At 50.6% G+C, this 24,558-nt stretch overlaps 1 protein-coding gene and 1 long non-coding RNA gene across 8 annotated transcripts in view; one reads left to right on the forward strand and one right to left on the reverse strand.

Moving 5' to 3' along the window:
* IQSEC1 (IQ motif and Sec7 domain ArfGEF 1) overlaps nucleotides 1–24,558 on the reverse strand; it is a 377,635-nt gene that overhangs the window by 267,242 nt on the left and 85,835 nt on the right. The gene's annotated exons all lie outside the window — the stretch shown is intronic.
* LOC140609756 (uncharacterized) lies at nucleotides 3,819–8,819 on the forward strand. The gene is made up of 2 exons (XR_012011490.1): nucleotides 3,819–4,067; nucleotides 8,639–8,819. It is a non-coding gene; the product is annotated as an uncharacterized lncRNA (long non-coding RNA).

Here is a 24,558-nt window from a genome sequence, read left to right on the forward strand (position 1 = left end):
ATATCAAAATCAAAAGGTGAGCACATAACCCAGATCTTGCCAATCAGTGGATTTCATCCCTTTGTTTCAGTAACCCATTCAAGGCTGGACATGTGACCCCTTGGGCCCAAGCAAACCCATTCCTGGACTTGCAACAGAACTTTTGTGAGTGAGAAGCTCTCTTTCCTTGGGCAGCTGTCAGGCCTCCTACATGCAGGAAACTGACCAGACAGAGAGACTGACATGGAAAGCAGAGCTAAGGTGACTCCTGATAACGTAATTTGAGCCCCTGAGTCAAACCAGACCTGATGCTGATTTGATTTGGATGGGAGTGGGCTATAGTGGAGCTACAACCAAAGCCATCATAGCAACACACTAGCTTGAGCACTGATACTTGTGCATGTCAGTGTATTCAGCATAAACTATGGAGGGAAGAGGACTGCAGAAGGAGAAACCCCAAGAGTGTGCACGCACGCACACATCACACTCATAGTTCATGCCAGAGTAGAGTGGATGATAGTGGGGGGTGGGGAGGACTTGCAGTCAACGGAGAGGAGGTCTGCTTTAGTTGAATAGGAGGTTTTACCACATTATTGGCATCTTTGTATGATACGCAATTAGCTTTGAAACAAGAATAAAAATAAGAGACGCATTAGTCAGCTATAAAGTAGCTTAATGGGTGCATGAATCAAAACAGCATTTAAATATGGTACAGCAGCCTATTTGGAGTCTTTAAAAAGCCTTGTGCCATTTATCTCTCCCCAAGGAGGAAATCCTCAGTGTTGTTGCTGTCTCTTTCTTGAGCATGAACAGGGACTTCAGATGCATCTCATGGGATCCATGCAGGGAAGACGGTCGGGTCAAGGTCACACAGGTTGTTGGGGCACAGCAGCCATATGGACAAAGTTCCTACTACAACCCTGGGTTTGACTCACCGGGGAGCCACAGGGGCTGAAACCATAGGACCCTCACTTGTATGGCCCTTCCTTAGAGCTGACAAATATTTCTGCGTTCTTTTTCTTAAAAAGTGCCACTCAAAAACATATGAGGCAAAAAAAAAAGAAAAAAAACATATGAGGCTTGGATCAACCCCAACCCCCCATCACACCCAAGGCTGTTCCCTTCCCCCTCCTCTTTCAAGAACCCCAAACCCACGGGTGGGCGTTGTCATAGACTTGAAATAGGTACTCAAAGGCTCTGCTTCCAGAATGTTTCTGCTTGTCCTTATTTGCAGTTTCCTCCCCATTACTGATGATTTAGATACTTGTTATGCAAATGACATCTACTGAGACCCATTCTGTGAAATGCTTACAGGACTCTTTTAAGGTCTTCTTCATCTTAAAAATAAAACCCAATCCTCCTGCTTCTCCCTGAGCCGGTGCTGGGGGTCCCAGTCTGCAGGAAGGGAGATGCCTCTCAGCCATCTGCTCCATGGCGCATAAGAGCAACCCCCACCTCTTGGTCTCAGGGAGCTCTGTCCCTTGCCTTCAAACCTGTCAGAGCTGGACAAGGGCTGGTTGTCACACTTACAGACTCCACTGCGTGGCCCTGATTCAGTTTCCACCCAGACATCCCTTCCCTGCACCTCAGGCCTCTCAGACTTTCAAGGGCATTCCAGTCGTGAGACTGAAGGGAGACACCTGCTCTCCCCAACGCAATGCAGAGGAGCCCCCAAAGCTGGCAGCACTAGACAAAAACGTGGGAGCTGCCCAGGGGGCTGGCACCTTGCCTAGAACCACCTCGGGGCTTCTCACCTTCCTCCCTAGAATGTGATTCTTCTTACTCCCTACCCCTAGTATGAAAGGGGACCCCCGTCTCTCCCAAGGTTACATGACCCATGTGAGTGATTTTGCAGAGCTGCTTGAAAAGGAACGGTTCTAGTAATAATAATAATAATTATTATTTTATTTTGTATTATTATTATTATTATTATAACAACTAACATCTAATTAGCATGTACCACAGACCAGGCCCATTCCAATCACTATACACATCCTGACTCACTGAATCCACATGATGTCCCAGGAGGCAGGCAAGACCTTTACTTCATTAAACTTTTCCACTCTCTGGGCCTCCTTTATTTTAATTGCAAAAGGAACACATGCTCATTGGAGCAAACTAAATTGGCCAGAGGTGTGCAAGAGCATGTTCACAGCGTCCCCTGTGCCACTACTCTCTCCCTTCCATCCCTGCTTCACTGGCGTAACCCAGGAGAGGGGTGTCAAGTACAGGGTCTGTGCTTATGCCAACGTGTGCAAGCACATATTGGGAGGGTCTCTTAGAATGAGCTTTCCCACTCTGTGGAGAAGGAAAATGCAGCCCAGAGAGGTTAAGTGACTCACTCAAGGTCACACAGCAGGCAAGTAGAGAGCTGGCACTTCACCTGACTCCCAAATTTAACGGCACAGTCTGTGAGTTGATCCACTAGCGAATATTGCCTCCGAAAGACTTATCAGCTTTGAACCAAAGGGGTAATAATGATCATAACAATAAGAAATAGCAGTGCACATTGAGTAGTGACCATGTACTATTTCAGGTGCCTTATACATACTCATCTAGATTTCCCCAAAGCCTATTATTTGCACAGCCTCTGCCCCATTTCACATATGAGGGAACTGAAGCACCATGAGGGGAAGCCACCGGTCCAGGGCACACAGCTCTCAGTAGTGACAGAGCAGGATGCAGACTCAAGGTCTCCGACTGTAAAGTCAGTTCAGGAAGGAAGCTGGGGCAGGAAAGGGCAGGATTTGGCTCTAAGTCAATGTGCAGGATGGCCACCATCCCCACCTTGAACTTACATGGACGTCTGAGAGTGCCTCAAACTGGCCACCTCAGGGCCTTTAACACAGGCAAGTCCTCCCTGATTCTCATCCCTCGCTTGGCCTGGATAATGCCTGCCCCCCCTCTAGCTCCGAGCTTATTTAGCAATGAGCCCCTGGAGCCCCTGGGTCAATTCCAGTGCTTCCCACTGTCATGCTGGGGCACAGCCGACATGGGAAAAACATGTGTTCAGTGAACAGTGTTCTGTGACTAATGTGTTCCCTTAGTGGGAAGGCTGTGCTGGGCTGAGGGGACACCAGGTGTGAAGGAACAGGGGAAGGTGTGCTGGGGAAGACCTGTGGCTCAACAGGCCTGGAGCCTTGGGAGGCCCAGGAAGGGCAGGGACATGGGGCAGGGCAGGCCTGGACCCTAGGAGCCACTGTGGAGGGTGGGATGTGGCAGGGAGGGAGGCAGGGTCACCAGGACCAACACCAGTGGAAGGCAAGAGGGAACCGGGAGGGACTACAAGCATCTGTCATTGGAGTTCAGAGCCAGACCTCACAAATCCAAATAATAGCACACCCAGCATCTCTGTGGGCAGTGCTGCTTCCTATGTCCAGAACCAGCCAATGGGGGAAAGCCTGGGGTGAGAGCCCTGCTTCCTGTGTGCCGAGCCGCCTGCGTGGCGCTGGTTCTCACGCCGCAGGGACGTTGCAGGGGCGCCGCAGGCCGTGCAGCTGCTGGGCAGTGGGCACACGGATCCAACTCTGTGCACGGGTCTGTGTGCCACACTAGGCAAATCCTTCTCACTCTGAGCCTCAAGCTACCCATCTGTAAAATGGGGATATGACAAACAATGGAAGGAATGCTCAAAGGGGTTTTGGAATAAGACAGGTAAAAAAAAAAATTAGCAAATTTCCTTTCCTGGGCTTCACACGAGAGAGGTGGTCAACTAAATGTTTCTGAATGAAGAAATAGATGACTGAGTGAATGATCTCCCTTCCCCTCACATCATGCTGAATGCTTTAATGAGTCCAGATGGCATCCACCGTACTTATTAAAAATCTCCTAAAAGCTTCCATCCACCAGGGAGAGGAGAGGGCACCTCCAGCGCTCTGAATCAGGACACCAGCAGCAGAGAAGGGCCAGTCCACTTGACACCACCAGGCCGTGCCAACCAGCCAAGGCCACAGACATGCAGTGCCCGCAAGCCAAGTGGGGACAGCAGGCACTCGGGCCAGCGTGTGCAGTCCCACGGTCAGCCCGGCTCACAGCTCCAGTGGTGCGGAGCCCAGAGGTTTCCTTCTGTAAATGTTCACCTGTAAAAGGTATTTGTGGCAAAACAATCGACACCGCCTGGGTCGGGCAGAAGGCAGCGGGCTGGAACCTTAGGAACAGTCCAATCCAAGTCGCCTGCCCTCTTTAAACGCTTCTGTTGTCCCCTTGGTGAGAATTACAAACTCTTCTGGACAAGATGATTTGCAGAAAGGGAGAGTGGATTTAGAATAACCAAACAGGCTCTACCCAACCCTGAGCAAGAGCTGCATCTTCAACGGTGCTGATTTAATCCTCTCATATCAGGCCTCATGGGCGTCCCGGGGCTTCTCTGCCGCCAACTCCCTGCTGGACAGTTGTCAAGGAAAGCACCAGGGAGAGGGTCTTGTCAGTGAGATGTGGGATTCTGGAGGCTGTGTTCCCCTAAGGCATTTTCTCAGCCACCAAGAGTCCAGCCCAAAGCTAACGACCTCACCTGCCTGAAAAATGACACTGATTGGGCCTCAGGTGGTAGTGGTGGGGAGTGAGGGGGGACACCAGAGTGTGCCCAGTGGAGACCCTTGGCCAGTGAGGGGTGCCCAGAGGCGATGTCCTCGGTTTGGGCACCGCTGTCCTGTGGTGGGGAAGCAGGTAGTCAGGGCCCCCAAGGGAGGTGACATCCCCACCAGGGGAGGCAGAAATTGTGGTTTTCCATCCTGAAAACTGTTAAATCACCACAGCTCTCTCGAGATGGAATGGCTGTGCCTGAAAAACAGCTCCTGTCTCCGGTGGTCTGCAAGAGTCTGGGTGGGTGGAGGGTGCCCACGGAATAGATAAGAGACTAGACTGTCTACCAGGGTCTCACTGGCCACCAGGAGGTGCCAGGATGCAAACATCTGACTGTTCTTCCCTGTTAGAGGAAGTGCAGAAACTCCCCGTCACTGGCCAGTGCCAGTCAATTGAGCATGGACTGTGGTTTGTAAGTAAAATAATTCTGCATCACATGTGCTTCTACTGGCAGGTGCTCACCATTTCACAGGAGACATTTGCAAAGCCCAGCTCAGTGCCAGGTCCTGGGAAGGATGTCAGCAAAGCTCAGCACAGAGCCACTTGCTCAGGGCTTGGGGTGTGCGAGGCTCCTGGAAGGGGCAGGGGCAGGGCCCAGGGAGGCAACCAGAGACGTTTCTGGGAAGGACACACCCTTGCTATCCAAATGACATTTTGGCGGGCGGGGGGAAAGTTTGTCACTTTCCACTTTCCTCCCCAGCAGGTCCTCAGAGGACAGCAAGGGTCTCAGCCTGCAGCCGGCCAAGGTGGGTGGGGGAGAGTGGTAGCTGGCGCACAATGGCAACCACTGCCAGAAGGTGCCGGGGCAGGGCCGGCGCACAGCAGGTCTGCCTTCCATAAGCAGTTATTGAATGAAGGAGAGAGGAGAGAACGGCAGAGCCCTGTGTGGGACTTAGAGCACTGAGAAAGAATGTCTGGGCAATAGGGAGCCACAGCAGGATCTTAAGCGGAGGAGTGACAGGATAAAAATGGAGTTCCAGAAAGAGTACGTGAGCCATCTGGCAGTGGTGTGCAAAAGAGACGTGACGGGGATGAAAATAACAACGATCAGAAGGATGAGCACTCCCTGAGAGCAGGTGAAGGGCCCAGCATGTTCTGAGTGCCAAGTCTCAGTTACGGCCTTCTGTCCTCCCACAGTCACTCTGGGGGTAGGAGGGGGGACTGCCACCATCTCCTTTGCACAGAGGTGCAGTGACCTGCCTGGGGTCACACCACAGGTATGCAGCAATGTCAGCTCCATGCTCGGGTGGTCTGCTCTGTGGCCTCTTGGCCCTGTGTCTCTGAGGCATTCCTCAGCATGCCAGGCCTCAGTCTCCCCATCCGGGGACTGGGAGTGATAGATGCTCCTCTCTCAGGGCTATTCTCTCTGACCCCAAAGGCGACCTGTGATGTTCCCACTGCACAACAGGCAGGACCTGCCCTTGGAGAAAGCCTCGCATGCATTTTCAGGAAGAAAAGAAAAAAAAAAAAAAAAAACCCTCTCAAATGGTTTCCTTGAAAGGCCAGTTTTAACCCAACTGGCTGGCATTTTGATTTTTTCCCCCTAAGAAGAGTCTGGAAGGAATGATCTAGTGTTGACACAATTTGGGAACCTTCCCAGGCCTTTAGGATTCCGTTTCCATTTCAGTTCTGGATCAGTCACCTTGAAACAAAATCCAATACTCTCTTTGACTGGGCACCTGGTCGGGAATGTTTAATGTGCTTCAGCCACAGTCACGTGCGTGAGGAAGAAGGGCAGACACCCTTGCCCTGTGTCCCCTCCCCCTGGCATGGCTGAGCCGCTGACCCTCTCCTGTCCCCAGAGACCCAGCCCTGGACAGAGGTGGGATCCAGGGTGCCTCAGGCCCTCCTCCTGGCCCCGGCACCACCCAGGCCCCATCGGTCTTCTTACCCAGCTGCCCAGCAGGGGCCTCCTGCTGCGGGCGGGGGGGCAGGGGGAGGCAAACTCCGAGAGGGTGGGCTTCCAGGGCCTGCTCTGGACTGAAGCCAGCCAGTGGAGCACTCCCAAGGTCTCCGAGGATGATCCAGAGGCCTCGTGCTGTCAGCACACTGTCCCTGCCAGATGCCTGAACCCAGCCCAACTCCAGGAAGGTTCTGCCTCCTGTTTCAACAAGATTTTCAACCTCCAAAGAGAATCGATACAGGCTGAAATCCGAACATTGGTGGCCAGACCCAGGCTCTCCCGCAACAGAGGCCGGCAGATCCACTGGCATTGGCACGTCCGTCCCCTTGCATGGCTGACAGGCATCTCAGACTCCTCTGGCTGAAGCTAACTCCACCACGGCCTTCCCGTAGGCTTTCCCTTCCCAGTCGGAGAACCGTTCACCTTCCAGGTGCTCAGGCCAAACAGCTCGGTCGGCCTGTATCCCTCCTTGTCTCACATACCCTCGTCTCACCCACCAGCTGGTCCTGGAGGCTCCACTTTCAGAATTTCCTGGAATATGCTCCTTCACCACCTCACCACCCCTCCACCCCTGCCCTGGTGGCCGAACCACCGCTGGTCCTCCCTCTCATGGCTATGCCCCCCTCCACTGCCTGACCGATCCCATTGAGACTGTGTCAGGCTGCATCCCTCATCAGCTCCACGCACATCATGGCCACCGTGGTGGCAAAGCCGGGACCTCCCAGGACCTACTGATGGGGTTGACCTCATTTCCTGCCACCACTCTCCCTGCTGGCCCCTCACCCCCTCCAGCCGAGCCGGCTGGCCTCCCCATCTTCTCCTGTGCACCCAAGCCTTTCCTTCCCTTGCCCTTGCCATCCCTCCTCCTCTCGATGCTCTTCTCAATGACCACGTGGTTCCCTCACCTCCTTCAAGTCTTTGCTCAGATGGTACCTCCTCAGAGAGGCATTCCCTAACTTCCCCCTCTCACTACACTGGCCCCTGGGTAATCTGTCTACGGGCATGCAATACATTTCCTCCAACCACATGTGAGGCCAGAATCCTGGCTCTGCTGCTTACCAGCTGTGTGACTTTGGGCAAGGTACTAACCTCTCTGTGCCACCGTTTCTCCATTTGTCAAATGTACCTTTACTCTGGGCCAAGGATTTTCATTGCTAGGCTCTAGCCCATCTCTGCCCCCACTCTCCATGTGATCTTGGGCAAGTCCATCTCTCTAGATATCATTTCCTATAGCTGCCAAATATGGAGATTGCCCCTGGGGTGGTTTTATTTATTTATTTATTTATTTATTTATTTATTTATTTATATTTTTAAAAAGATTTTATGTATTTATTCATGAGATAGAGAGAGAGAGAGGCAGAGACATAGGCAGAGGGAGAAGCAGGCTCCCTGCAGGGAGCCCGATGTGGGACTCGATCCCAGGACCCCGGGATCACGCCATGAGCCGAAGGCAGATGCTCAACCTCTGAGCCACCCAGGTGCCCTCGGGAGTGGTTTTAAAACGTGTCCATGAAATGTTTGGCATTCCTTTGTTCAAAAGGTGGGTCTGAATCCCCCCTCCATTTTTTTGGGGGGACACAGTATGGACTTAGTGACTTGTTTCTAATGAATAGAATGTGGCAGAAGGGGTGGCGGGTAGCTTCAGGTCACAACAGATGATGCTACCCCACCTCGCTCACTCTGGGGAAGCCAGAGGCCATGTTGTGAGGATCCTGGGCGGCCTCTGGAGGGGCCAGAGTGGGGAGGACGGGGGCCTCCTGCCAACAACCGCAAGGATGAGCCAGCTTAGAGGCGGGTCATCCCGCCCCAGTTAAGTGTTCAGATGATGCAGCTCCAGCCAACAACTGAACAGCAGCCCCATGGAGACCCTTAGCTGCCCCCCGAGCCCGACACTGTGAGCATAGTAAACATGTATTAAGGGTTCTAAACCTCTCGGGTTAGGTAACTTGCAATGCAGCAATAGACCACGGCTCTTTTTCCTCGGACACCTCAAACCCCTGTGAGAGCCCCCTCCATGCATGCCCCAGCTCCAGCCTGAGGCCTGCCATTTTGTGAGATCAACTGAGGTAACTGGAAACCTTTAGTGGGCTCTCTGACCAGCCTGCAAAGCAGCAGGAAAGAAAAACACTCAATATGGCTTTCAGGTTCTCATTCCTTTTTTTTTTTTTTTTTCAGGTTCTCATTCCTGAAGCAAGCCCCAAACAAGCACCAGGCCCCATGGAGCTGTGTGAGACCATCGGACATCCTGAAGGCAGGAAGCAAGGGGAGAATGAGGCCAAAGCAAAGCAGACAGTCCCCAAAACCCAGAGCAACTGTCCTGCCTGAAATAGTGAAATTGTATATACTCATTTTTAAATGTATCACTGAGCTATCTCAAAATTAGGGAACCAGTTGACACAAAACCAAATCAACAGATGGATGGCTAAAAATATATACATGGTCCATCCACACAGTAGAATATTATTCAGCCGTGAAAAAGGTAAGAAGCACAGCCATGCTCCAGCACGGATGAGCCCTGAAAACAGTGCACTGAGTGAAAGCAGCCAGATCCAAAACCACATACTGTGTGATTCCATTGATGTGAACATTCAGAACAGGCAAATCTACAGACACAAAAAGTCGATTAGCAGTTGCCAGGGTCTGAGGAGTGCTGGAGTAGAGAGTGGGTGCTAACGGGCAGCAGGGGTTTCTTTTGGGGGTGATGAAAATGTTCTGGAATTAGGTAGCAGGTGATGGCTGCCCAGCCCTGCAAATACATGGAAACCCAGTAAACTGTACTTCAGGTGGGCGGCCTTTATGGTTGGTGAGTTGTATCTCAATAAGGTTGTTTAAGCAACAGCGTGGAAGTGTGGTCCCCACCCCGGAGGGTGCTGTCACAGGAGGGCCACTCAGCTGAGGCCCCAGGGCTACATATCTGCAGGGGCTCGAGGTGAGTGAGCAGCCAGGAAACCTGCTTTGCTGTCTCCCTCAGTGCTGATCAGAGGGAAAAACAAAAACCTCCCTGGAGAATTCATAATGGCAGAGATGAGATAGGCCAGGAAACGTGCAGAGCAGGGCCAGGAATAACACCAGGAGTGGTGCCCTTCCTCCCACCAACCAGAGGGCTGGGGACATAAACAGCTTTGTCTCCTTTGGGGATGTTAACCCTGAAATGCCAGAAACGAGCCCAGTAGTTAGGGCTGCAGATGGACTGGAGGTGCTCCCATGGGCCCCTCACTCTCATCTCCTCCCATCCCGCCCTGGGAAACTGTCAGGTCTCTATGTTGAGCCTGTTCCTACGGCCCCTGGGTGAGGTGCAAGAGGCCCCTTGCTGGCAGTTTGTGAGCAGAGAAGGACGACAAACCTCATGGTGCCTGCCCCGCCTGTGCCGCCTGAATCCCCTGCTGGCCCTTCTGCTGGTCGAGCAGCTGTCGGTGCGCACGGCCAACCACACTGCCGGTCATGCTGTTGGTCACTCTGCAGTCCACACGACCAACCACACAACTGGCCATGCTGTCAGCCACAAGGCCTCCCATCCAGAGGAGGCAAGCGCCTCAACGTACTGCACAGCTGCTCCTGGACCAAACCAGCCAGCTGATGCCAGAGGGGAGAGAGAGAGAGACAGAACCCCCACCACATGACCTGTGGGAGCCCGTGTCCTACTAGGACTGGGACTTGGGGGAGAGAACCACCACCACTTGGATGGTGGGGCATCCCTTGGTGGTGCTGAAGGTCCGTACTGTCACACACACCTTGCGTGGGTCATAAGGCCCAGGGAACAGACATCAGATGCCAGTGATCTCTGAGATTCCCCAATCTACCTGAGTCCTGGCCAGTCTCTCTCTCCTGCATTCACTCATTTCTTTCTATCAACAAATATCCGAGTGCCTACCATGTGCCAGATGCTGGTGCGAGACAGTTACCTGGTCCCTGCTCCTGGGGAACTTACATTCTGGGCATGAGAGTCGACAGGGAGACAAATACACAAATGGTCATTTTAGATGCTAGGAAGTGAAGTGGGGTATGGTAGGGAGGATTCTGAGGATTTCGGGTGAGCCCTAAAAGACGATTTTCAGAAGGTGATAGTTACAGAAAACCTAATGGAGAGAGTAAGCTATCCACATAGGTGCCAGGGGATTGGACCCTCGAGGTTAAGGTCTGGGCTTTCTGATGTGGAGCAGAGAAGATCCACAAGCCCAGAGGGAGAACAAATGGTCAGTAAATACACGAGGAGTCGTCCTACCTCCCCAGACATCAGGGCCACGTACATCAAGACATCACAAGATGCCATGTGGGACCCACTAGACTGGTAAAATAAAGAGTCTAATCATTCCAAGTGTTGGCAGGGACTCTTATCACTGCTAATGGGGGGGGGGCTTAAGTTGAAAAACGTCCTATCTTATGACTAATTCCACTCCCAGGAACATGTTCAGTCTAAATCAGGAGGTGTGCGTATGACTTTTCAGAGATGTTATTCAAAACAGCCTTGAAATGGAAACATCTCAGAGCTTATCAGTAGGAAAATAGATAAACAAGTCACAACAACATACTCTGCAGCAGTGAAAGTAGACGGACTAAAGCTGTGTGCAATAACCTGGATGTAGCTCTGTTATTTAATAAGGAACGAGGAAAGAAAGTTCTGGAAGACCACACACAGTAAAATATCTTTAAAAAAAAATAAAGTTAAGAAAAGACAAGTCAGAACTTCCAGCTTCTGCTTACAATGCAGAGTGCCAGAAAGAGCCCTCACCCTAAAAGGACAGTGATGGCAAACCAGGTGATACGTTAATTCACGACTTTTCCTCACTCATAAGAGAACTCAGGCTGCAGGAGACCAACCAAGTCAAAGTCTAAGAAAAGGTAGACACCTCCAAAAAGAGAGAGGATGTGAGTTCTGGCTTACTTAAAATGTTGGGAAACATAATAGCTAAAGAACTTCCAGAGTGAATGACATTCACCAAACCATACAGCCAAGGAACTCAGAAAGCCACAAGCAGGTAAATACAAAAGAAAAACAAAAAACTTTGACACATCATAGTCAAACTTCTGGAAGATAAAGAAAGACAAAGAAAAAGTACTGAAGGCAGTCAGAGTAAAAAAGATAACACTATAGTAACTATAGGGGACTAAAAAAAAGGAGTCACAGCAGATTTCTCATTAGAAAAATCATGCAATCCAGAGGGCAACCTAGAATCTAAACTCAGATAATAACTCAGGTTTTGCTGGCCACATATAGTCCCTATCACACATTTTTGTTTGTGTTTCATTTTTATTCTTTTCACTTTAACACTGTGCCACAGGCTAGATCTGACCTGTAGGCTGTAGTTTGCTAACCCCTGCTCTGGAAGAACTGATCAAGAAAAAAAGGAGAAAACACATAACTTACAAATAAAGAGTATGAGAGACAACCATATGCTACTTAAATATCATGGCGAATTCCTCAGAAGACACAAATTGTCCAAATTCACCCAAGAAGAAACCGATAGTATGAATAGTCCTATAGCCTAATCTTTGTGAATTCCATCAGTCACATAGGGGAGAAATGATATCAATTCTACACAAAATCTTCTAGAATATAAAGGGAGGACTCACTTCCCACTCCATTTTATGAGGCTAATATTGGCCAAGATATCCCCCCCAAACAAAGGCATTGCCACAAGGAAAATGATAGATGGTATCCCTCATGAACACAAGACACAAAAATCCTTAACAAAAGCTAATGAATAAAGTTCAGCATGGAGGCTGGTTCAATGATTGAAAATTAATGGAATTCACCATGTGTACAAACCAAAGGAGAAAAAATAGATACAGATATAGATATAGATATAGATATAGATATAGATATAGATATATATCACATATATAGATGTAGAAAAAAAGCCCTGATAAAATTCAACTTTGACTTGTGACATAAACTCTCTACCAGCTAGGAGTAGAAGGAAACTTCTTCAGCCTGACAAAGGGCATCTGTAAAAACCTACAGCTCACATCCTCACATTCCCACTCTCCCACCCTCATCTGAGCCAGCACTTCCTCAGTCCTGGACCTTGCAGGAGTACTTATTTTCTAGAATGTTTTGCCCTGGGTGTTTAAAGAACTGGCACCCTGTCATCCTTCAGGTCTTGACTCAGAGAAGCCTTTCTGACCCCTTCCCTCCCTTGTCACAGTCTGTCATACCCCACTTTACCTAATGCTCTTGTTTCTTTGTATATTTGTTTATTCTATGTCTTCAGCCTCGAAGGTCAGCTCCAGGAGGACAAGAGCCCCTGTGCTTACTCATCACGGGGCCCAGCACTGTGCCTCCTCAGCAAATACTTGATTATGAATGTATTATGTATGATCACAGCTGCAACTGTGGCTTGATTTCTGCCACAAACTGGGAGATCATTATGTATGGGACACAGCCCATTTCATGCCTGGACACAATTAAAAATAAAGGCTGGAATGTTACTGTAGCTGGGAGGACTCTCAAATGGGGAGAGTGAGGCTCAGAGAGGAAAGCAAGTTATCTAATGTCACAGGACAGCAGAGATGACATTAGAGCCAAATGTTGCTTTCATTACGTCCTAATTGCTAGAAAGCACTTCTGACCCACCAGGAGACCCATCCTCTGAGGAGCAGGCATATTTTAGGATGCTGGTTTGGATGCCAACTGCTGGCCCACTTTTCTGGGCATATTTTTCTTTGTCCTTTTCCAGGACAGAATGGCTACAGAGCACCTGCCCCAAGGTAAGCCCAGTCCCATTGGGAACATCCTTCAGAGGAAATAATGGGCATTGGGCTTTGACCTCATAACTCACTCTGGCTTGTAAACTTCTTTACCCTCATTTGACATATTCAGCAGGATTTAAAAGAGGTGCTCAGCAAACCTTGTTAGCACTAATGGGAGAGGGTTTATTGCTCTGTTCCCATCCCAGGTGGTACAGAGGAGAAGAATCATATCTTCTCTGGAAAGTTCCCCCAGCTGCATCAACCAGGCATGTGGCTAGAAGGGGCTGCTAGCAGCCAGGTCCTGGAGTACATCAGGCCTGGAAGGTGGAGCCCCAGCTAAACTATTTCTGGAAAGGAAGTTCACACAGCAATATAACTTCTGGTCATTAGGATCTGTTTCGAGAATATGAGTATTCTTCTGTAAGAATATTACAATTTTGTCCTTACATGTAACTTTAAGAAGGAGCTGCTTTCTCAAAATGTGAATCAAAGGATCAAGTTCCCCCTCCCTCCCTTCCCTGCTCTTGGAGGAAAGGAAACTCGCTTTCATTGAGGACTCACTTTGCCCTGGTCTCCTGGACAGGAGCTTGCAGACATGTCATCTAACCTGCTTCTGCCAGTGACCCTGATGGGTAGGGCTGGGAGAAACTGAGGCTCAGAGTGAGCTTAAACACTGTCCTCAGACTGCAGCATGAGGCAGTGCCATGGTTCAACTTTGACCTGAGTCTGCTGGACACGAAGTGTTCATGGATTTTAAACCACAGAACATGTGTTAAACCCATAGCCAGCTTTAACACATCCTTGCCTTCTTAGAGCCAAGGATGGCATGGGCAGACAGCAGTGCTCATACACAGGGTGGGCAGCTGATGGAGAAGCCGCCAGCGTGGAACAAGTGAGCCCAGGCAGGAAGAGACAGACACACAGACACAAGATACTGATTAATTTATCTGAGACCTGAATAAAGCCACAACTGAAGCCAGACCTTGTCCTGGAATTCTCAGTTCCATGAACTGAGACATTTATATACTCCCCTCCTCTCCTTTTTTAAATGTCTGTTTAAAGTTGACCTTTCTGGGGATCCCTGGGTGGCGCAGCGGTTTGGCACCTGCCTTTGGCCCAGGGCGCGATCCTGGAGACCCGGGATCGAATCCCACGTCGGGCTCCCGGTGCATGGAGCCTGCTTCTCCCTCTGCCTATGTCTCTGCCTCTCTCTCTCTCTGTGTGACTATCATAAATAAATAAAAATTAAAAAAAAAAAAAGTTGACCTTTCTGTCACTTGCAACAGAGTTCTCACAGTTACCTGTGTAGGGCTGGCCTGTGTGTCTTCTTTCTGGACTCTGGTTCCAGTTGAGAACATACAATCCCTTGTTCCTTCACCCTCCTACATCATGTTCTTTCTCCCTGAACCTTCTTTCTGCCTTCCTACCCCTGCCCCTCAGGGATTCGTCTCCTTGTTTCTAATGCTATTGTTGGCGGTTCCTGGAGCAGGGACTTGAATGCACTGAGCACATTCTTTGCCCAGGGCCTTTGCACCTGCTCTTCCTTTTGCCAGACTTTCATGTGTCCTGCTCTCTTTCTTCACACTGGATTTGATTGAATATCATCTCATCAAGAAATCCACTCCCAGCCAGGAGGTCCTAGAGAACCTCTCATTGCCCATAACTCTTACGCCCTTCCTTCCTGGCTTGTTTTCCTTCATTACGCTTAGCACTACCTGAAATTACATACTGTTTACTTGTAGATTCCCTGCCACGCACTGAAATGGCAGTGCCCTGATGGGGAGGCTAGGTTCGCCTTGTCCCCATCGGGCCCAGCACTGTGCCTGGCTCTAGATAGAAGGTCTATAAATATCTTAAAACTTGAGTTTGGAAAAGATCTTTTCTTAGACCATGAATTGTGATCAAGGAAGGAACAGTGACAGAATTTGTATAAATACGATCATTACCAGAAATGAAAAGTCTGACAAAAATGGTGTTTACAACTGCTCAAAATACCCCACACCTGGAAAGAAGTCATTTGGGGGTGGGAAAAGCTGGGAAATTAGGCTCTTTTACATTTTAAAGACTCGCCTACTTTTCTTACTTTAAAAAAAGAATTGATAGCTGGGGTTCGAGGCTCCTGGCACTCAGAGAGGACCCACTCGTCAGCCCGGTTGAAATGTTTCTGGCATTTCCATGTACAGCATAAGTGTCTGGAGAAGGAACTACCAATTCTCTGATGACCCAAGAATGTGGCAGAGCTGACCCAAAAAGTCACTGCGGTTTATCCGAGCAAGGGTATTCTGACCCCACCACTCTGCACAAGGTTGAGTGGTGTTTCACCATCTATGGCACAGTGGCTTGGGCACCCACGAAGGATTTGAACCCTTTGATAGATGCAAGCTCCCATGAGGATTTAAGTTTTATCTGGAAACCAGTCTTTCCTAGGACCTGCCCCCAAACCTCAAAGGAGACATCTAACAGCCAGGAATAGAATCCAAATCCCCATAAGATCAGGGGCAAGCACATTCAGATGCTATAGAAGTTTCCTATATCAAGATGCCCTGGACTCACTGTTCCCTAAGTCTAAGTATATAGGTTGGAAGAGTTTGGTTGGCAAATGGAGTATGTGGACAAGTTCCTTCTTCCTTCCTTCTACATGTCCATCCATCCACCCATCCATCCTACCATCACTGCCCATATATCCACCTATTCTTCTACCCATGCACTCCTTTATCCATAATTTCCATCCACATACCCATCCATCCACCATCATTTATACACTCATCCATCCATCTGCTGATCTACCCACTCATCCATCCATTGCACAAACCCAAGCTGGGCATCTGGTACAGATGAGGCACTATACTAAGTGGAGATGCCTCAAGCCCCTCATGGAGCTTACAGTCTACCAAGTAGACAGACCTGTAGACAAATCACTCCTCCTGCAGCATGGGTGGTGTCATCATAAGACATATGCAAAGGGAACAGCAGGGCCACTGAGGGGCGTGCAGAAGCCCATATATCCAGCATCTAGCCCAGCAAAAGCCCTTGGTAAATGCCTGATGAATAGATTTCTCTTACTGGTCTTGAATGTGTTCTGAATAGGATTTTAACATGAAACATGGAATATAAATTTTAAAATTATGAATATATTTTAATTATGAATATATTAAATTATTGTATGAATTATCTCATTCATTGTCCATCTACCACCCTGCCCCTTCCCACAAGAATGTAGCTTCCAGAAGGGCAGTAACTTTTCCTTCCTTGTTAACTCCTAAACCCCAGGACTCAGAGTGATGGCTGGCACATAGTAGGTACTCAATACATACTTATACTTAAATAAATGTCCTTTCTAGGTCCTGACCCTGATTTGTGTCCTGTTTTCAGCCATTCTCTTTGCCTTGGAGTACATCAACCACTCTTGGTCTGCAAGTTTGCCTTTGGGAGCTTTTGTAGGGTCTGGAATTGGAATCCCCATGGTTCTCTCTCCTTCCCTGCCTGGTCCTGGGCATCTACTAGCTCAGCTAATCAGAGCCCTGCCCTCCTGAGCACTCTGACTGATCCAAAGATAAGGTACTGTTAAAAGAAATTTTCATTTGCTAGATCCTTCAATCCCTACAACAAAAACACTACAAGACAGGTATGTTATCATTATCCTCATTTCACAAAGGAGGAAACGGAGGCCCAGAAAGCTTAAGTGACTTGCCTGAGGTCACACAACTCTAAAGTAAGAAAGCCAGGACCTGAACCCTGATGTTTGGCTCCATAGTTCAAACCCTAAACTACCACGTCTTTTGAGCAAGGGCCAAGCCAAGTCAGCCCCCAGCCCTGGGCTCCACCTACTGACAGGTGTACTCTCCTCACTGCAAGAATGGAGCTATCAGACTAACAAAGAAAGAGGCTCCAGAGGAAGAAACCCACCAGAGGCAAAGAGAAGTGAGAGAGAGACAGAGACACAGGGCTGGGATTTGTGCCCCTAGAGCCGTCAATGCCTTAAGTCTGTTTGAAATTTTAATTTTTATAGCCCCCAAATTCCTCTACTGGAATTTTAGTGGGCCCTTCAGTCCATTTGAGTTGGGTCTCTGGACCGACAAGCCTGATTGCTTCCACTTGCTCTAAGCCAGGGATCCAAGTTTGCCACCATCCTCCCATGAGGAGTTTAGACTTTGCGTGTTGGTTTCTGTCTTGTCTCTCACCTGCATCCCCAGCTCCTTCCATCTCTTAGCCCAGCCTGTCCAGGACTGAGTCCACCCTGCAGCTTTCCTGCCCCATCCCCAGATAGGCTGAGGGGAGCTGTGTCATCAGGCCCCAAATTGCTAAGTGGGGACCCCTATAGCCCACAAGCTCCCCATACTGCAAACTGTACCTCATGATACTGACTCCCTCTGTGCTAAAGAACTTCTGCCTCAGTGCCCCTTAAAGCCCTACACCATCTCCCGGGGCTTGGGGACACTTGGAGATACTTCCCTGGAGTGGACCCCATCCCTTGCCCCCCAGATGCTGCCTAGAGTCCTGCTTCAAGCCAATGGGCCCATACCTGCCTCCCTCCCCAAATACCCTGGTCTAGAATCTTCTGAAGGCCCTGCTCCTCTCTCTTCTATCCAACCATGACCCTCCCCTAGACATTATCGCTCCCTGCTTCCCTCTCCTTTGCCGTAACAAGTCCTCCAGAGACACACCCTGCCCTCAGGGCACACCCCAAGGCTCTCCCTGCACCCCCTGGCAAAGACAGCAAACTGCAGATGGCTCAGAGGACAAGTTGTGCCATAGCCCCTCCTTCTGGCAAGTGCTCACAAGGTTTCCATGAGCGCCCACCCTCTGCCCTGGGCTTGCTCCTCCTGGACTCCCTGTCCTGCTGTCCCCTGTCCTACAATGCTCTCCCCCATGAGCCCCTCCCCCCCAGGTCTCAGCTCCAAGGCCACCTCCTAAGAAGAGCAGCACCTAGCCACCCTCTGCTGGATTCTGGCTGACTTCCCTCGCAGTGCCTGTGTCATTGGAAACGACTTTCTTAATTTGTGTACCAATGACTATCTCACTTTCTCTAGCTGGAATGTCATCCCCTGAGGACAGGAACCTTACGTACCCTATTCGCTGCCTTAGCCCAGAATCTGTAAGGTACACAGTCGGCACTCAATAAGTATCTGCTGAGTGAAGGAATGGTCCTCTGTGCACCTGCTGCAGCAGGATAAGGAGAGGCTGCCCTGGTTGGTGAGCATACCCCCAGAGCAAACGCACATGGCCTAGTAGCCTGGCTCACAGGTTCTGACCCTCAGCCTCTTCCTGGGCTGCCCAGGGCTTTCTGAGAACCACATGAATGGCAACAACCACCCAGAAAGGCCCAGATCCCCAGAGCAAATCCCAGCCACCAGGCACTAAAAGTAGCCCGGGTGCCCAGCACAGTGTCAGGCATCCTGGGCCCCTTGGGCAGCCCTAGTGGAGGGACTACTATTGTTCACTTAGAGATGGGAGGTGGCATGACTCACCAGGGCCACTCGGCCAGCGAGCTGTGCAGCCTTGGGACACCCTGGACTGGGAAAGGGTGGCAAAACAGCCCACTGTGAAGGCTAGGTCAAGTATCTCCTTTGAGCACCCTTAGAGAGATTTGACAGCTCTTTCTGCTGGAAGCATCCATGTGACCCTGTGTCATCCTACCACCAGCCAGTGGCTGAAGCATCAGAGAAGCCAGAGCCAAAACAGCTGAATGCTGAACCGGAAAAGCCAGCTCTCTGGACGGCAACGCCCACTAGCCCGGGAGGTCAGGATGCCAAGCAGTGGGGTTTCAAGCAGGGGGCTGACTCATGGCAGGCCCTGCCTGGGGGCCCCATGCAGCCCCTAGATGCCAGAGCCCAGCACACAAGCCAGGTTGTAGCTGCCCCACTCCCTGGGCAGGCAGCCCATCCGAGGACAGCCCTTCTAAGTCAATGCCAGGGCTCCTCACCCTGGTGCTAACTTCTGACCCCTTTCATTGCAATTCCCTTCTGCCCCTGTCTGTCCAGAGAGCCAGTTCTAAAACCGTCCCGGAGGCCCAGAGCCCCACCCGCCCTGACCACCTGAGCTGGTCCCTGGGAGAAGGTACATACCCTGAACTCAGGCAGTCTCCCAGGCTCCCCATCTCAGACCTCCAGTGCTTAGGCTGCATCATCAGTCTCTGGACAGCCCATCTAGAACCAACACCTCCGGGGCCAGGCCCTGATGGGACATTTCCAGGTCCTTCTCCGCTGTGCCCCAGCGCCAAGCAGAGCATGTGGTCCCAGAAGCACTGTCAGCAGACCAATGCCCCTCCTCCCGGCACTCTGTCACACCGTCCCTGCTCTGATTCACTCTGTTCTTATCTCCTCATCCTCCTTATATATTAGCTCAGAATGCCAGACCTTTCTAGAGCCAGGTGTGTTCTTTTTTGTTTGTTTGTTTTTGAGCCAGGTGTGTTCTGAGACCACCCTCCTCACATCCCCAAGGTTCTTCACGTCATCTGATTTATTTGTTTTGCCTTGTATGAGCCACAGGGCAGACCCACAGCTGTGTTTCCAGATGTGCCTCTATCTGGAGTTTTGAAGGCCCTGGTCCTCAGGGTAAGTCATATATTCCAGAGCAGCAGTCCTGGTGGGTAAAAATCCAGAAACACATGCATATCAGTGGATAAAGAGCAGCTGCCTCCAGCTCCCTGGACACCCTTCCCCTGGGGACTCCAGGACCTCCCCATGATTCAGAGTGAGCCCCTAGAGCAGAGAGCTACAGCCAGGCCCTTGTGAATGGCCCACGCTCAAGAACTCTTGCTCAAGATCTTCAATGCCCACTTCTATCCTAGTGCACTCCTGAGTTGCATTTATTCTGTAAACATTCTTTGAGCACCTGCCCTCTGGTAGGCCTGGGGTGGGAGGACTCTCAGGTGCAGGCTGTGAGGCCAGCTGACAGAAGCACAGTGTTGAGGACACACGCACACAGATGGGCTTGTGTCCTGGATGCATGACCACGGGAGCGTCCCCGGGGAGGCAGGCTCTCAGGCGAGCCGGGACACCCATTACAATGCTGCACACACTAAGGCACAGTTGCCCCACACACATGACTCTCAGAAATGCCCCTCTTCGTGGCTCCGAGGCTCTAGGTGGGGCTGACTTGGGTGATGGTCTATCCCGCCCACAAACCCCAGGGCACAAAGGCTCCAGAAGCAGCTTCGTCCCGGGGGGCAAAGATGAGAGGAAAGCACTATTTGTCTTATTTCCAAGATGGTGCAAATATTCTTTAGCTCTTTTATTACATTTCTCCTTTTTTCTATTAAATCTCTGAGAATCTTGGACGCCAGGGACTGGAAGGTCCCTGAGGTCATTTGGCCTGATCCTCCCCCGATGCTTCAACATCCTTTTTGACTCACCGACTTTACAAAGTCAGTAAGTATTTTTGAGAACAAAAACTAACAATGTGCTTCTGGGTGATAACCTTTAAGCTGCTGATCGCTTTCATTCTGCCACGTAGGGGTGGGGACCGCCCCCCACCCTCTCCCCTGCCACCCCAGCAGGGCCATTCACCCTGAAATGCAAGCTCCTGGCTTCCTGGCTGTGCCTGTACTGTCTACGTGACCCAACCTGGGGGCTGCTCCAGCTCACCTTCCACGCCAGGCCCCACGAGCAGAAGCTTGTCAGCAAGGTGCAGTCCCCCGCTGGGCAGGCATGGCAGCGACAAACTCCCCACCCTCCAGCCCCCAAAAGCCCCTTTGAAAGGGGTGGGAGCTGCAGAATTTTCCATACCTATGAAGGATGCCAGGAATCATTTCGTTAGCCTCTGGAGACAGCCCGCGTGCAAGTTCATTACCTCAATGTGCCGGCTGTCAGGGTCCTCTTTCGATTGCAAATGCACTCAGGCATTTCCATCCTTGCCAAAATGCTGTTAAATCCTCCCATTCCTCATCTGTATTAATTGCGTTTGCCATAAAGAGAAGAGGAGCATCAAGAAGAAGCCGTGTGTGGTGCTGGCAATGCCTGGGGAACGGGTCTGTTTGCTTCATAACAAGCAACTTTGAAGACTATTGATGGCTTAAGGACATCCCCATAATGGGCTAGACAGGGTCTAACTTTCATTCCAAAGATTAAAACAAAACAAAGCGAAACAAAACCATGCACAGGCAGGAGACCAATTGTCTGTAATAACCATCCATTTCTAACTGGCATGAAAGAGGCCCTTCAGGCAAACACAAGCCCTATAAACAAACCGCCAGCCGCCCCAAAGCCCAAGACCATAATAATGATAATTATTATTACCGTTCTGATTATAATAGTAACTTGCATTTTAATAGTACTTTGTACTATAAACAAAATATATGCTGGCTGCAGCTGAGAAACCCAGAAGCAGCTCACTCTTGGGGAGACAAGTGAACCCACAATTTGAAAACTATATAATGGATCTAAATATAGAGCAGAAAAGTTAAATCCTAACTGAGCCCCAGAGGTCAGAGAGGGCTGCCTGAAGGAGGCAGCCTCTCTGTTAAGCCTGGACAGGATAAGGCAGATGTTTTCCAGGGAGAAGAGCCAGAAGGGTGCCTGGGTGTAGGGAACAGAATGAGCAAAGGCTTGAGGGTGGGAACAGCATGTTGCATTTTGGGGAACTTGGAGCTACGCAGTGTGGCTGGAGCCCAGAGTTCCAGAAGGTTCTGTCTGGTGAGGTGCACACAGAGCAGGCACTAAGGGGTCTTACAGGCTGTGTGGAAGACTTTGGATTTTACCACAAGGCAATGGGAAGTCACAGAAAGATTTAATTACGCTCTGCTCTGTGTGTGTGTGTTTTACCCAAGGAAGACTTGTGCTTCCTTCCATTTGGTCTCAAAAATATTTGGAATTGATCCCTTCCGTGGCTTCTCCTACTATCCTCTTAATCTCAGCTTCTAGAACTGCTGCATCAGAGCCACTCAGCCTGGCATCCAAGTCCCTAACCTGGCTTTTCATAGATTTATTCTTAATTCTTAAAGAAACATTCTTAGATAAGGAGCTAGCTGGGGCTGTGTTCTGGGTGAATTCCTCAGGACTCATTTCAAAGCTACTATTCTCTCTCTTTGATGATTCCCTGCGTTTGACCGTCTGTGGAGGTTTACAACTATCATTTCCATGATGAGTTTTTAATTTTTAGGATGACTAACTGGTTCTTATTCATATCTCTCGATCCCTGTCTCTTCTGCTTTCTGTTTGGATGTCACAAGTGTTTGTTCTTTTCATGGATGTTATTCCTCCTTTTTCTCTTAAAGAATCTTGCTATGAGCTGAATCCTCCAGAAAGACATGTTGAAATCGTAGCCCCTAGAATCTCAAATGTGTATTTGGAAGTAGGGTGATTGCAGACATAAGTGGTTAAGATGAGGTCATCCGGGGCGGGGGCGGGGGCGGGGGGGGCAGTTTCATACAGCTGGTGTCTTTATGAGGGAGATCTGGACAGAGACAAGCCCAGCGGGAAGATGACACGGAGATGGGGGAAGACGGCTGTGTGAAGACCCAGGCCGAGGCAGGAGTGACGGGTGCACCAGCCAGGGAGTGCCAAGGACTGAGGACACCCCCAGAGGCCAGGAGACAGAGGCATGGAGCAGGTTCTCCCTCGGAGCCCTGAGAACCGCCAACCCTGCTGACCTGCTGGCTTCGGATCTCAGCCTCCAGAATAGTGAGAGAACAAACTTGGGTCCCTTTCAGCCCCTTCCTTCCCCTCCCCTCCTGTCTGGGACATGTGGTTACGACAGCCACAGGAAACAGATCCCAAACATCCCTCATTTCACAGACATTTCATGTGACCTTCTGTATGGCTTTGCGGTGGCCTTGCACTGCGTTAGTTTTGGAATTCTGGTGTGCAGACGCAGCTCATGTGGGGTGCTTTTCCTCCCCACCCTGCTCAGCCTTCCCTGGCTAGCAGAGTGTGCTGTCCCAAACCAGTACCCTCCCTATCCCATGAAACTGCAGACAGGGCCAGAGCCAGGTCTCATGCTGGCGCCCAGGACCCCAGCTCCACAATGACATTGACGGGTTGCACCTGTGGCTGGGGCCACCTGGCCCACCCTGGCCCTGCGGCTGCACCCCTGCCTTCAGCCTCTGGCGGTCAGACAGACACCCCTGTCCCTGTAGTGATAAGAGAACCTCTTTTCAGGCTCCTCCTATGACCAGGGGGGCCTGCTCTGCCCAGGGCTCCAAGAGTGGGCCTGGTGCCTGTCCCCAACTTGTCATGGGCCCGCTCTGGTCCTGGCACCCGCCAGCTCCTTCTGCTGCATCTGCCTCCAGAGTTGAGCAGATTCACTGCTCCCGGCCTGCTGATGACCTGGTGTTTCTTTTTTATTTATTTATTTATTTATTTATTTATTTATTTATTTATTTATTTATTTATGATAGTCACAGAGAGAGAGAGAGAGAGAGAGAGAGAGAGAGAGGCAGAGACATAGGCAGAGGGAGAAGCAGGCTCCATGCACCGGGCGCCCAACGTGGGATTCGATCCCGGGTCTCCAGGATTGTGCCCTGGGCCAAAGGCAGGCGCTAAACCGCTGCGCCACCCAGGGATCCCTGACCTGGTGTTTCTGAACCACGTTTGGTCCGTGGCAGTGTCTGTCTTTGCTTGTGGAGCAGCTTTGCCCTTCCCATTTCTGGATGCGTATTTAGGAGTAGGGGACAGGTGCTGAAATCCACTGGTGAGCACGACAAGGACTGGAATGACTAGGGTACGGCTTTCTGAAGATGGCTCTGGCCACCGAGCAGAGGGGATGGGGAAGGACAGCAGGGGTGGAGGCCACATGACATGACTCAGAACAGGGCCTGGGAGTACCTGAGAGATTTAGAAGAACTGGCAGCTCTCTGTGACTCCATTGGGAGGGAGGGGACAGCAAGGAGAGGGCAGGTCAGGAGGGCTGACCTGAGCTGGCAGGTTTACGGTAAGAGATGGAGGACAGAAGGCACATGGGTGTGGGCTGGCAGGGAGAGGACGCCGCAGGTTCAGTTTGGGGCACACCAAGCTGAAATGTCTAGAGCATCCTCAACAAGCTAAGAGGCCACACGTATGTCTGAGCTTGAACTCCCTCCCTTTGGCGAGGCTTTCCCTGTCCTCCCGTGCTACACACTGTGTGATGGCCCCTCCCCGTGCACCTGCTCTGCACCCAGGGCCTGACCACGTGACACCACCCATGGCCAACTGGCTTCCAGTCTGTCTTAGCTCCAGGTGCCATAAGTGCCACGCAGCAGGGGCCGACACGACAGTTGTGGATTGTCACACAATCCACAATCCGCTGGATGTCTGAGGGCAAGGTGTTAGCAAGGCTGGTTTCCTCTGAGGCCTCTCTCGTTGGCTCACAGATGCCATCTTCTCCCTGTGTCCTCACGTGGTCTTTCCTCTGTGCTGTTAGTGTTTTAATCTCTACCCTTCATAAAGATACCAGTCAGACTGGATTAGGGCCCACCAATAGGACCCCAT

This window comes from Canis lupus, chromosome 19, assembly GCF_048164855.1.
Source record: "Canis lupus baileyi chromosome 19, mCanLup2.hap1, whole genome shotgun sequence".
Classification (NCBI taxonomy): Eukaryota; Metazoa; Chordata; class Mammalia; order Carnivora; family Canidae; genus Canis; species Canis lupus.